The 11,058-nt window shown below is 48.4% G+C and overlaps 1 pseudogene; it reads right to left on the bottom strand.

Moving 5' to 3' along the window:
• Positions 1-1,293: 1,293 nt before the first annotated feature.
• Positions 1,294-3,116, bottom strand: LOC142457227 (DNA-binding protein RFX5 pseudogene; annotated as a pseudogene).
• Between the last annotated feature and the right edge of the window lie 7,942 nt (positions 3,117-11,058).

Here is an 11,058-nt window from a genome sequence, read left to right as displayed (position 1 = left end):
TCCCTCTTTCGTCCCTGGGTTTCCTCATTTCTTGTTCCTGTCCCTCCTTGCCCTCTCATCTTGGGCTTTGGGCACATGCTGTCCTGTGAGTCGCATGTGGTCGGTTATTCTAGGAAGCATGTTCTTCATGGGCGTTAGTGTTTGCTTTATGGTGCTATGCTGACATCAAGAAGGGTCTGTAGTCTCAAGTTAGGCATTGACCCAGGGCAATGGTCTTTGGGGCTCCTCTAGTCTCTTTTCTTGGGGGGGGGATACAGAATGAATTTAATGAAATGAAGAGGAAGTCAATAGCTTTACTAGTCCTGGTGAAAGATGGTGGGGGAGGTGTACTAGTAATGAGGGGAAAAGGGAAGTTCAGAAACACGAAAGGGAAGCTGCTCCACTCTGAGAAGAGATGGAAGCAAGGGACTGTCATTCTTCATACGGAGCCTAGAGAGCGAGTCCCTAAAGGGGAATGACCCCCTTCTTGTTCCTTCTGAGACCCGATCAAGAGGAAGACTATGATGGATACAGGCAGTAGGTCTCGCTGATCACTTGTCTTTCTTAGCAGCATCCTCCTCTGCAACTCCCCCCTTACGGTTTTCATTTAGGCCTGGTGACTGAAGAGACTGGCCTTTTTAAAGAAAGCACAGTGTAGTCCATGGTGTAGAGTAAGCAAATGAGCATGCATCGTCCTCAGGCCACAGGGATTGGTTAGGGATGGATGTATATCTCAGGCTGACCTGAGCAGAGTGGATCTAAAGGGCTTATGCTGGGAGCCCCGTCACAAAGAACCCCCACTTAACGAGGGCACATGGAACCCCAGGAGCGCTGGCAGTCACGAGGTGGCCGGCCTTAAGGTGATCCTACAGAAAGTGGAGCATAAAGAATAAAATAAATTAGGTACTTTGACATAGACTGAGCTCCTGGATCAAGCTTCACCTGGAGCCAACCCTAACCTCTGAAGTTTACAGGTATCTGTGACAATAAAGCCTTTTGATTCTTAAGCCAGTTTGAGTTGGGTTTTTTTATGATTTAAAACCAAGATTCCTAAGCTTTACATCCATCATACTTATCCTACCTAGCCCTATCTTCCCACAGATTAGCACAGGGATCCAGGTAAGAAGGTCACTAGAGTTTTGTTAGTGACATAGAAGGCAAAGGTATCAAGCTGGCGGGGTCAGAGGCAAGACGAGGTGACTCAGCAGCTGTACAGAGAATGGGTCAAATGAGAAGCAAGTGCAAAGGGGCTTCTACTAAGCAGGCAGAGTTGACATATGTATGTATACACACTTAAATTCTCTTCCCCACCTTTCACGAGGGGGTTGCTTTGGGGTCCTTCCAGTCATGGGGTAAGGGACTTGGAAGCACATGCCCCTTGAAGCCTTTGCTATCCTGTGTGGCACTCTCTGCCTCTCCCTTTCCCAACGGAAGGGCCTCTTTTTGGGCTTCTACTGCCCTTGATGACACTCACTTTGGGGGTGACAATAATTTTCTCCCCTGCTTCTTTGGCATGTCGAGAACTAGAGCCCCTTACTCCTTTGGGAATAGCGCCATCTTCCTGACCCTGGGCAAGCACTGTCCCCCTCTCGGCCTCACCCTTTAGCCCTGTCCCCTCCGACCCTCCCGAGGAGTTGCTTGCCGCTCCAGAGCGCCATGTCTCCAGTGGTAACCTTGACCGGGCAGAGTCGGGGGCAGCTGCTGACTTCTCCGGGGTTAGAATTCCTTTCCCCCGCTTCCACCTGATTTTTATCGAGGACTCCCCCACCTTCTTTTGGCATCAGCTCCTACATCCTCTCCATCCTGCTTCGCTGCTTTTGTTGGCAGGCCCTGCCCCCTGGCCTCCCTCACAGGTCCTTCAGCGGTCCTCTTGACGCCCTTGTCATGGGGTCCCGGGTCGCTGGCTGTGCCTACCTCCCTGTTCTCCATGCTTCGGGCTGAGGGAGACCCACAGGTGGAGCTCACCAGTCCCAGGAAAAGGCGGGACAGCTGGTAAGGTCATGCTAATGATGGGCACTGCCGCCTGAGGAACCCCAGCCCTGCTGGGCAAAGGCAATGTAGCCACTTTTAAGGGGCCTTGAGAGAGCTTGGGGCCAGAATAGGTGGAGAGACTCGAATTGACTGGATATGTGAGCAAGAGGTCCGGGGGAGGAGCAGAGGGAGTCGAGCCACCAGGGACTTAGCTTGGGGGTCACTGGCTGCTGGGGCCGGGCTCTCGACTACACTCTTCTCCCGTTCTCCACGCCCTAGGGGGCCAGGCCCAGCCCGGGCTTCCAATTCCTTGGAAGGCTGGGCTGGTCCCTCTGATTTCTTCGGGTTCCGCCCTCCAGGTTCTCTACACCGCTCTTGGATTTCGATAACCGTTCTCGGGGGCCATGTTCATCCTCTTCAGCAAGCCCCATGGCCTGGAGCACATGCGCATGGGCGGATCTGGCAGAGATGAGGTGCTGCTGAAGCAGGAAGCGGGCGACCTCTACGATGGAACTGAAGGACCGTTTCAGGATTGGCTCTGGCCAGTCACAGGTCAGGGCGCAGGCTGCATCTACCAGTTCATCCCGCGGTGCCTGGGTCACTTCTGGGCCCATTTCTGGGCTCTCGGGGGCCCTTCAGGTCAAGTCCGGGCAGGGGTGGCATACATACCATGGGCTTTTTTCGTATGCCACTGTAGCAATATTTGGACTGGCCCTGGCCACCCAGCCTCCGGGCCTTGATGTCAGGGAAAATCTCTCTGATGGCTTTGCCAAAGTTGGCTGTGCTGAGTGGGCTGCAACAGGCGAGGCTCGTGCACAGTTTGCTTTGGCAGACAGGTGTCTGTGTGCTCTTCCAGGTGGTTGCGGATCCACTTATAAGCATAAATATACTCCTCGTCGCTGAGTGTGCTGGCCTCTGAGCTTTTGTCTCCAGTGCTGGGCCCTGAGGGGAGCTGAAGGTAGAGATACAGCTTGTCGTTGTCTGAGAATTTCTGTACATCTTGCAGAATCCCCTCCACTTTGTTCGCAAGGCCTTGGAAATGGTAGCTTGGAGCCTCTGAAGAAGGGTGGTGGGCTCACCCGCCTCCGCATTACCTGGGGGGGGGGCCCTCGGGGAGCCCTCCCCCCAGCCTTCGGGCTCTTAGAATCAGGTTCGTCTTCTGTCATCCCAGCACGAGGGCTCGTAGCCACCTTCACTCCAGCCCAGCCCCACGGTTCTGGCTCGGCCGGCTCGTGCGTTGCTTTATTTTCTTTTTTCCTGAATCTCCTCTAGTCTCTTTCAGAGCAATGTCTGATATTTTTCTTTTGGCTTTTTTCAAAAATCCATTCTATTATTTCCTATTTTTAAGAGTGGTTGGTCTGGCTAGACCAGAGGATGTACACTGGTACAGATAGGAGCTGGAAACACAGGGAATCCAGGGTGGATGATCCCTTCAGGACCAGTGGTGAGAGTGACCATACTGGGAGGGTAGACGGAGAGTGGGTTGGAAAGGGGGAACAGATTACAAGAATCTACATGTGACCTCTTCCCTGGGGTATGGACAACAGAAAAGTGGGTGAAGGGAGATGTCGGACAGGGCATGATATGACAAAATAATAATTTATAAATTATCAAAGGTTCATGAGGGAGGGAGGAGCAGGGAGGGAGGGGGGAAAATGAGGCGCTGATGCCAGTGGCTTAAGTGGAGAGCAAATGTTTTGAGAATGATGAGGGCAATGAATGTACAAATATGCTTTACACAATTGATGTATGTATGAATTGTGATAAGAGTTGTATGAGCACTTAATAAAATGATTAAAGATAAACAAAACAAGAATAAAATTTTTAAGAGTGGTTGGTAGTGGGAACTGAGCACCATCTAGTTCTTCTGGTCTCAGGTTAGAACAGGCTTTTTTTGTTAATGGGCCATTCTTCCTTTGGACTAATTGCTTCCTTGAGGCTTTGGTTTTCTTGGTAGTTAGTTTTTTGTGCCAAACTGGCTGATAAACATGTGTGGGATTAATTGAAGGGCAGAGAGATAAATGGTTTGGCGAGCCTCGCCTTTCTTGTTGTTTGCTCTTTGATCACCGGACCAGTATGCGGCTGCCTTGCTTGTTCTGTGCCTCAATTTGCAAGTCACACTACCTGTGGGAAACCTAACCCATGGACTGTGTCGCTGTAATTTGAGGTTCCTTCAAGACTTGCTTCACTACACAATTGGAATTTACATCTGGCTGACTGTTTGTGCCCTGCCTTGCTGTTTGCTGCCTGTGCCCAGATAGCCTAAATTGCTCTATAGAGGACTACCTGGCGGCCCTCAAGACTTGAAGGACTGCCAGTGTCTCACAACTCTCTCACGGAGTGAGTTGCACTGAGCCATTTGTACTGCTTTATAATTTAATTAACTGCTTATTCCTTACGTTATATATCTATCTGTATTAATATATATATAATTATTAGAATTTAGGTTTTGTTTCTCTAGAGAACCCTGTCTAACACAGGACTCCTATTCTCCAGGCAGGAAGAGACCAACAGTTGCTTCTTAGATGCCCACTTGCAAGTTTTTCAGACCCTAGATGCTATTTAGCAGACTAGGATGTAAAACATTATCTTTAGGATCTATCGTTGTTATGTACCACCAAGTCGGTCCTACCACTAGAGCACAACAGAACAAGACACTGCCCAGGCCCGCTCCATCCTCACCATTGTCTCTACACTTGAGCCCATTGCTGCAGCCATGCTGTTAATATGAGCGGGTACCCCCCCAAAAAAACTGGGAAAAGGCTCCATAGGGCAGAGCTTTGGTGGTATGCATTTTCCCCTTTATGCGAGCATCAAGCAACTCGCTCTGAGTTAGTGTACCCAGTGGTGTCTCCTGGGAAGGTTCTCTCTGGTCACAGCGAATTTTTCATAAAAGAAGTTTCACTCTAACTTCGTTTTATGGGGTGGCTGATTTAAGAGAACAGTGCAGCTGTGAAAGTTTGTTTCCTGCTTGGGAAAAATGCTGCAGAAACTGTTATGATGTTGAATACAGCTTACAAGGACAGTGCTATGGGAAAACTCAAGTGTACAGTGGTTTTCTCATTTCATAAAAGGTAAAATATCAGTTGATGATAAACATCATTCTAGATATCTGTCAACATTCCAAAGAGACAAAAATGTTGACAAAATTCAGGTACTTGTGCTCCAAGACCATTGAAGAGATGAGGAAGTTATCTGGATTTTATCAGTGAATTGTAAAGGAAGATTTAAGAATGAGAAGGGTCGCTGGCAAATTTGTGCCTTGGGTCCTGAAACTGACCAGGAAAAAGAGTGCTGAATGGAAACATGCTGAGCTTTGAAAGAACAGCTCCGAATTGACCCAGACTTTCTGCAAGGTCATTACTGGTGATGAGACATGGTGCCATTCTTCAGACCTCCAAAGCAATCAAGCCAGTGTGTGTTAGTCTGGATAGACTAGAGAAACAAATTCATAGAGACTCATATGTGTATAGGAAAGAACTTCATATACAAGAGCAATTGAGTATTGGGAAAACAGCCTAGCTCAGTCCAGATCAAGTCCATAAGTCTGACATTAGCCTATTTGTCAGATACCACTCTCTAAAGTCCTCTTCAGATTCCTGCAACACATGCAATGACACCAAATACAGGATGATCACAGGCCAGTGGATGGAAAGTCTTGTGGATCCAGTGGTAGTAGAAGCATCCCAGCACTGGTGTGGGTCTCCACATGACTTCTCCAGCTCTCTGATTTCTGACTGCACCAGTGTAGCTCCATGAGGCTCATCCTCAGTAATGTCTTGGCACAGGGAGTGTGTGTGTGTGTGTCCCGCCTCCAGCGAGCTATTTATCTCCTGAGCACCTCTGAATGAGGTCATCAAGCTGCGATCTGATTGACAGACTAAACGCCACCCCTTCACTCAAGTCTCAAATTGACAACAGATAATGTAACTACCCCATATGCTGAGCATGTCCTTCCATTAGGCACAAGATGCTGCCAGTTGACCTGGATGTCCCTCAGGACTATGGTTGTCAGCCTTCAAATCCAATGGTTCAGTCCTGATATCCAGGTCGTTTCTCTACCTGTAGCACTTATGTGAAGAGCAGGGCTTAAATGTGGACTGCCCGATTTCCGATCGTTTTCTTATCTGTACGATCCTACTAAGTTAAAATCAGATTACAATCCTGTCTGTCTTCCCAGGTTGTTGGAGAAATTAAATCAGTTGGTATACATAAAGCATATATTCAGAACTGTGCATGTTCGTTGTAATTATGTAAAGGTTAGTTGTGATCATCATTGCAATGGCATCCAAGAGACTTTAAATGAAACAACCATCACCACAACAAAATATCCTTCCTGGTAGATCTCCAACCTGAACAGACTGGCTCTCCTAGCTTCTCCTGAGAGGGCACCAGGATTCTGGAAAGTCACATGGGAACACCCCCGCCTGCCGTCACCTGGCACTGCTGGCTGAAACCACACCCTGCAGTACTTGTAGGGAAATAAAGCAGAGGAGGGAGGCACCAGAGCACAAATTTTGTGCTGGTTCTCAAATCTAGGTGGCTCTGGTATCAGGCATTTGCCCAGGCAATCCTGAAACAGGGTTTTAATCCTCTTTGCCTCTGGTCCACACAAGCAGTTTCTTTTGGGATCTTTCTGCATGACTGGCAAGTTCCCCTTCCTGGGTGCCAGGTGTGGGGCCATAGCCTCACCCTGGCTGTTGTCCTTTCAAAAGTCCACCTCGACCCCACTCAGGGCTTAACCTCAGAAAAGCTCATGGTGCCTTGTGAAAGAGAAAGGCAAGTTGCAAATCGTGAGTCTGGTAGAACCACTGGTTACAATATTTAGGGAAATACATTTAGAAAGTCTAGAAGGATGTATACACAGTGGTTACCTCTGGGTTGGGATCTTAGCAGGGACAGGGGTGGGGGGTGAGCCAGCTGCCATTGGGTTGGTGTCACTCCTGACACCCGATGGTGATCAGCTTAGGATTGCGCCTGTGGGGATTTCAGCAGCTGGTTTCTCAGAAGTCAATCACCAGGCCTTTATTCCAAAGCACCTTTGAGCAGCCTCCAGCCCCCAGCTGTTACCAACCAGGTGGCTCTGGGAGGGAGAAGGACTCCCTGCTTGCTGTAATCCTGTCAGTATTGTTAGACATTTTCACAGCAAGCATATGCTAGTTTTACAGTGACAAAATAACCCCCAAAATATTTTCAATAAATACCAAATCACAGAAAAATATTTGCAGCCCACCTTTTGTAGATAAAAGGGTTAAAGAGATGCATACAAGTATTTATAAATTAAAAAAGAAAATGGTTGAGGAGAACGTAATGAAATAGCAGCAGTAGGTAACCTGGGTGCTGTGCCATTGAGCTGATTCTCACTTGTGGGGCCCTGATTATGCGCTCAGCTTAATGGAAAGGTTGGAGGTTCAAATCCCCTTGCTGCTCCATGGGAGAAGGATGTGATTTGATTCTGTGAAGATGATGGCTTCAGAAGCCTTTCTACTCTATCCTAGATGCCTCTATGACTCTCAAGGGTACTGAAAGGACTCTTTTAATTTTCTTCTTTCTTCTATTTTCCAAACATGTCATATTGAAAATTCCTTACACTTTTCTAGTCAGAAAAATAGAATTTTGAAATTACAGGGAACCAACACAAAAACACCAGATCATTAAAAAAGATGTGCACAAGGAAGCCAGAAAGCTTAAAAGACTTGAAAGGATAAGACTTAAAATGAGACTATTTAATAAGGAAAAAATATCTTCTAATTTTTGTAAAAATGAAAAACAATTGGGAATAATACAAGTGAGAATGAGGAAATCCGCTGGAAACTTACAAAAGTTCTACTCTGAAAAGCCAATAGCTGGAACGAATGTTTAAAAGAAGCCACTGGAAAGCAGGCAAGTGGTGAGACCTTGTCCAGGCCTTGTCTGTGGGAGGCCCTGGTCAAGTTCAGAAGCATCCTTTCGGGAGCAGGACTTCTTCAGGAGGCTCCCTGAGACGGAGACACACTTACTCTGGTGACAGTGTGAAGCCACCAGGCACACCGAGCCACGCTTTCTGGGGACCACCGCCTTATTTCAGAGCCATGTAGGCATTTATCCAGCACACACACCCCCGTCCCGTCCCGCCGCCGGACCAACAGCTCCTTGAAGGACAGGGGGCAGGGGTGCCATATGCCCACCCCTGCAAGAGCCTGACAGAGGGGAGACAATCCATAACCTCCCATCATCTGCCTCTGGACCCTGCAGAGGCCTTCAGCTCCGTGCCTCGGTATTCTCAGATCAGGCTGCAGCCCAGCCCGGGGGAGCACCCTTACCACGTGATTCTCGCATGGCTCCCACCCCAATTCATCACCGCACAGATTAACCTGATGATGTTTGATTCCATGCACAAATGCCTACTGACGATGTGACTGACTGGCATCCCGCCCTCCACGCTGCAGCACTGTGACTCAGAATTCGAGCCTGCCAGAGCTCACGTAGGCCTCCCTCTGCCCTCCCACAAAAAGAGACTCCTCATCCCAGTGAGCTCCCTTCAGCCTGCAGCAAGCTCCCAGGAAGCCCCGGCCAGCCAGGGAGACTTATTTTGTTGGAGGGACTACGCTCTGTGGGCACAGAAGGGCACTCTGAGACTGGCCCTGAGCCCTCGTGGACCCTTTCCTCACCCAGGCCCCAACCCACAGATGGCCCTTGAGTCTGAGCAATGTCCAGGAATGACCTAGAGCCCTCAGCCAGCTTTATTCGAATCCTGAATCATTTGTGATCACAATTTTAGTTACCTTTTTTGTTTTTCCTTTTCTTTGTGTTCATTTTTTGTTTTATTTTTGTATTGATTTTTATTCCATTAATTTTAGATCGATACTCTTCCCTAAGTTCATAACTTCCAAAAAGTTCCTGAGTGGCACTGTTGGGTAAGCATTGGGCTGTTAACTACAAGGTTGGCAGTTCAAGCCCACCAACTGCTCTGAGGGAGACGGATGAGGCTGTCAGCTCCTGGGAAGATTTACAGCCTCAGAAACCTGTTTAGAGTCACTGTGAGTCAGAATTGACTTGAGGGCTGTGGGGTTTGTTTGTTTGTTTGTTTGTTTGTTTTTTATACACTCCAACTAAGCCCTTAAACATCTAGCTCTTGTCAGTCTAGAACAGGAGTTACTGGTGAGAAGAGAGGAGGTTATTGGGGGATGATAAGAGCAATGCCTCTCACACGGCAACGTGCAATGAATCACCAGAAATTGTGGCGATGCAGGTTCTCCTCCCATAGTCCTAGGGTGATGTCTGAGGCTCTGCCTTTCTCACCAGCGCCCAGCTGGTGCTGATGCTGCAGGTCCCAGGACCACACTCTGCGTGGCAGGCGGCAGGCAGTATCCTTGTGCCCATGACATCATGAAGCAGGAAGAAACTCTAGAGGCTCTGTTGGCTAGCTTCTCCTGGAGGATAGAAATTCTTCTGACATATAGGATAGCGATGGAGCCACAAAACGGCTCACAAGAATGCACCTGGGGCGGGGGAGGGAGAATGAACCTGGAGGACATGCTACTGAGTGAAATTGTTGTTGTTGTTGGTAGGTGCCTTTGATAGTTACATAATCTGGTGTCAACCTGATGATATTAAAAGGGTGTCAATCAAGTCACAGCTCATTTGGAGGCTCATTTGGAGATAAATAGCTCACTAGAGGTCAGACGGACTATCTCTCTCTGCTTTGTCTTCCTGCTGACAAGCCACATGGAGCTATGCTATGGAGCCAGAGCCCTGGGGCTGGAGGAGTCATGTGTAGACCCACAGCAGTGCTGTGCTGCTTCCACTGCCACTGGATCCACAAGACTTTCCACCCCCTGGCCTGTGATCTTCCTGCATTCAGTGTTATTGCACGTGTTGCATGAGTCTGAAGAGGAATTTATAGACTGGTATTGGACATATGGTCTAATATTGGACTTGTGGACTTGATTTGGACTGGGCTGGGATGTTTTCTTAATATACAATTACCCTTCTATATAAAGCTCTTTCTCATACACATGGGTGTCTCTGGATTTGTTTCTTTAGTTTCTCAGACTAACACACTGAGTGCCATTGAGTTGCTTCTGACTCATAGCGACCCAGTACACCACAGAACAAAACACTGCTCCGTCTGGGCCATCGTCCCAGTCGTTCTAGGCTTGACCTGTTGTTGCAGCCACTGTGCCAATCGTCTCGAGGACCTTCCTCTTCTTCGCTGCCCTCCACTTTACCCAACATGATGTCCTTCTCCAGCGACTGTTCTCTCCTGACAACATGGCCAAAGTACCTGAGACGACATCCTGTCATCCTTCAATCACAAAAGGACAGACATTGTGTGAGAACACTACTATAAAGAGGCAAGAAAAAGTCTCCATGGAGAAAGAAATATTCTCCGAGCGTCACGGGGGGATGGAGGGAAAGTCATTAACTAGAGAGCAGATTTGGATTAACTTTGGCGCAGGAGAAGGCAAAACACTGGGAGCGGCAGGTCAGCATAGCATGGCCAAGGCAAAGGAAGCCAGTGGGAGGTATACACGAGTAAAATGTAACAAGAGGAAACTATTTCCTGCCCAGTCATTCCATAGCAGTAATAATCAGCATGTTATAAATGGATATGTAGGTAAGGAGATGTACGCTGAGCGGGTCTGCAATGGTGCAGGGGCAGTGAATTATTTAATATGGCTCTTCTAACTAAAGTCTCTAACTCCACCAAACGACCTTTCCCTGCACGGGTCTGGTAATAGGGTGGAGGAAGAGACTCAGAGGATTCATCTGTGAGTAATTGGGTAAAGGTTCCCTGGAGTGGAATCCTGCTGTGTATAAAATGAGCCCTCTGAGAAGCAGGAGAGGGATCTCATTATCAACAAGAACCAGAGGGGAGCAAGTCCTCTGGACCCGAGGTTCCTGCACAGTGAACCTTTGGATCCAGGTGACAGCTGTACCTTCAGAGGAGCACCAGCAGAACCAGGAGGCAGAGCATGGAATAGAATGATGGACTTCCCCATCCACAGACGAATGTTTTTGCGCAGGAGGCTGGCTCGCAGAGTGGGGTGCCCCTCGGTGCTTAATTGGGGAAGTTGGATTTGCTGACTCGTGGAAGTGGAGCTGAGGGTCTTCTGGGTGAGGCTT

The sequence above is a fragment of the Tenrec ecaudatus genome, chromosome 9 (assembly GCF_050624435.1).
Source record: "Tenrec ecaudatus isolate mTenEca1 chromosome 9, mTenEca1.hap1, whole genome shotgun sequence".
Taxonomy (NCBI): Eukaryota; Metazoa; Chordata; class Mammalia; order Afrosoricida; family Tenrecidae; genus Tenrec; species Tenrec ecaudatus.
Note: the sequence above shows the minus strand (reverse complement) of the source record. Positions and strands in the feature narration are given on the sequence as shown.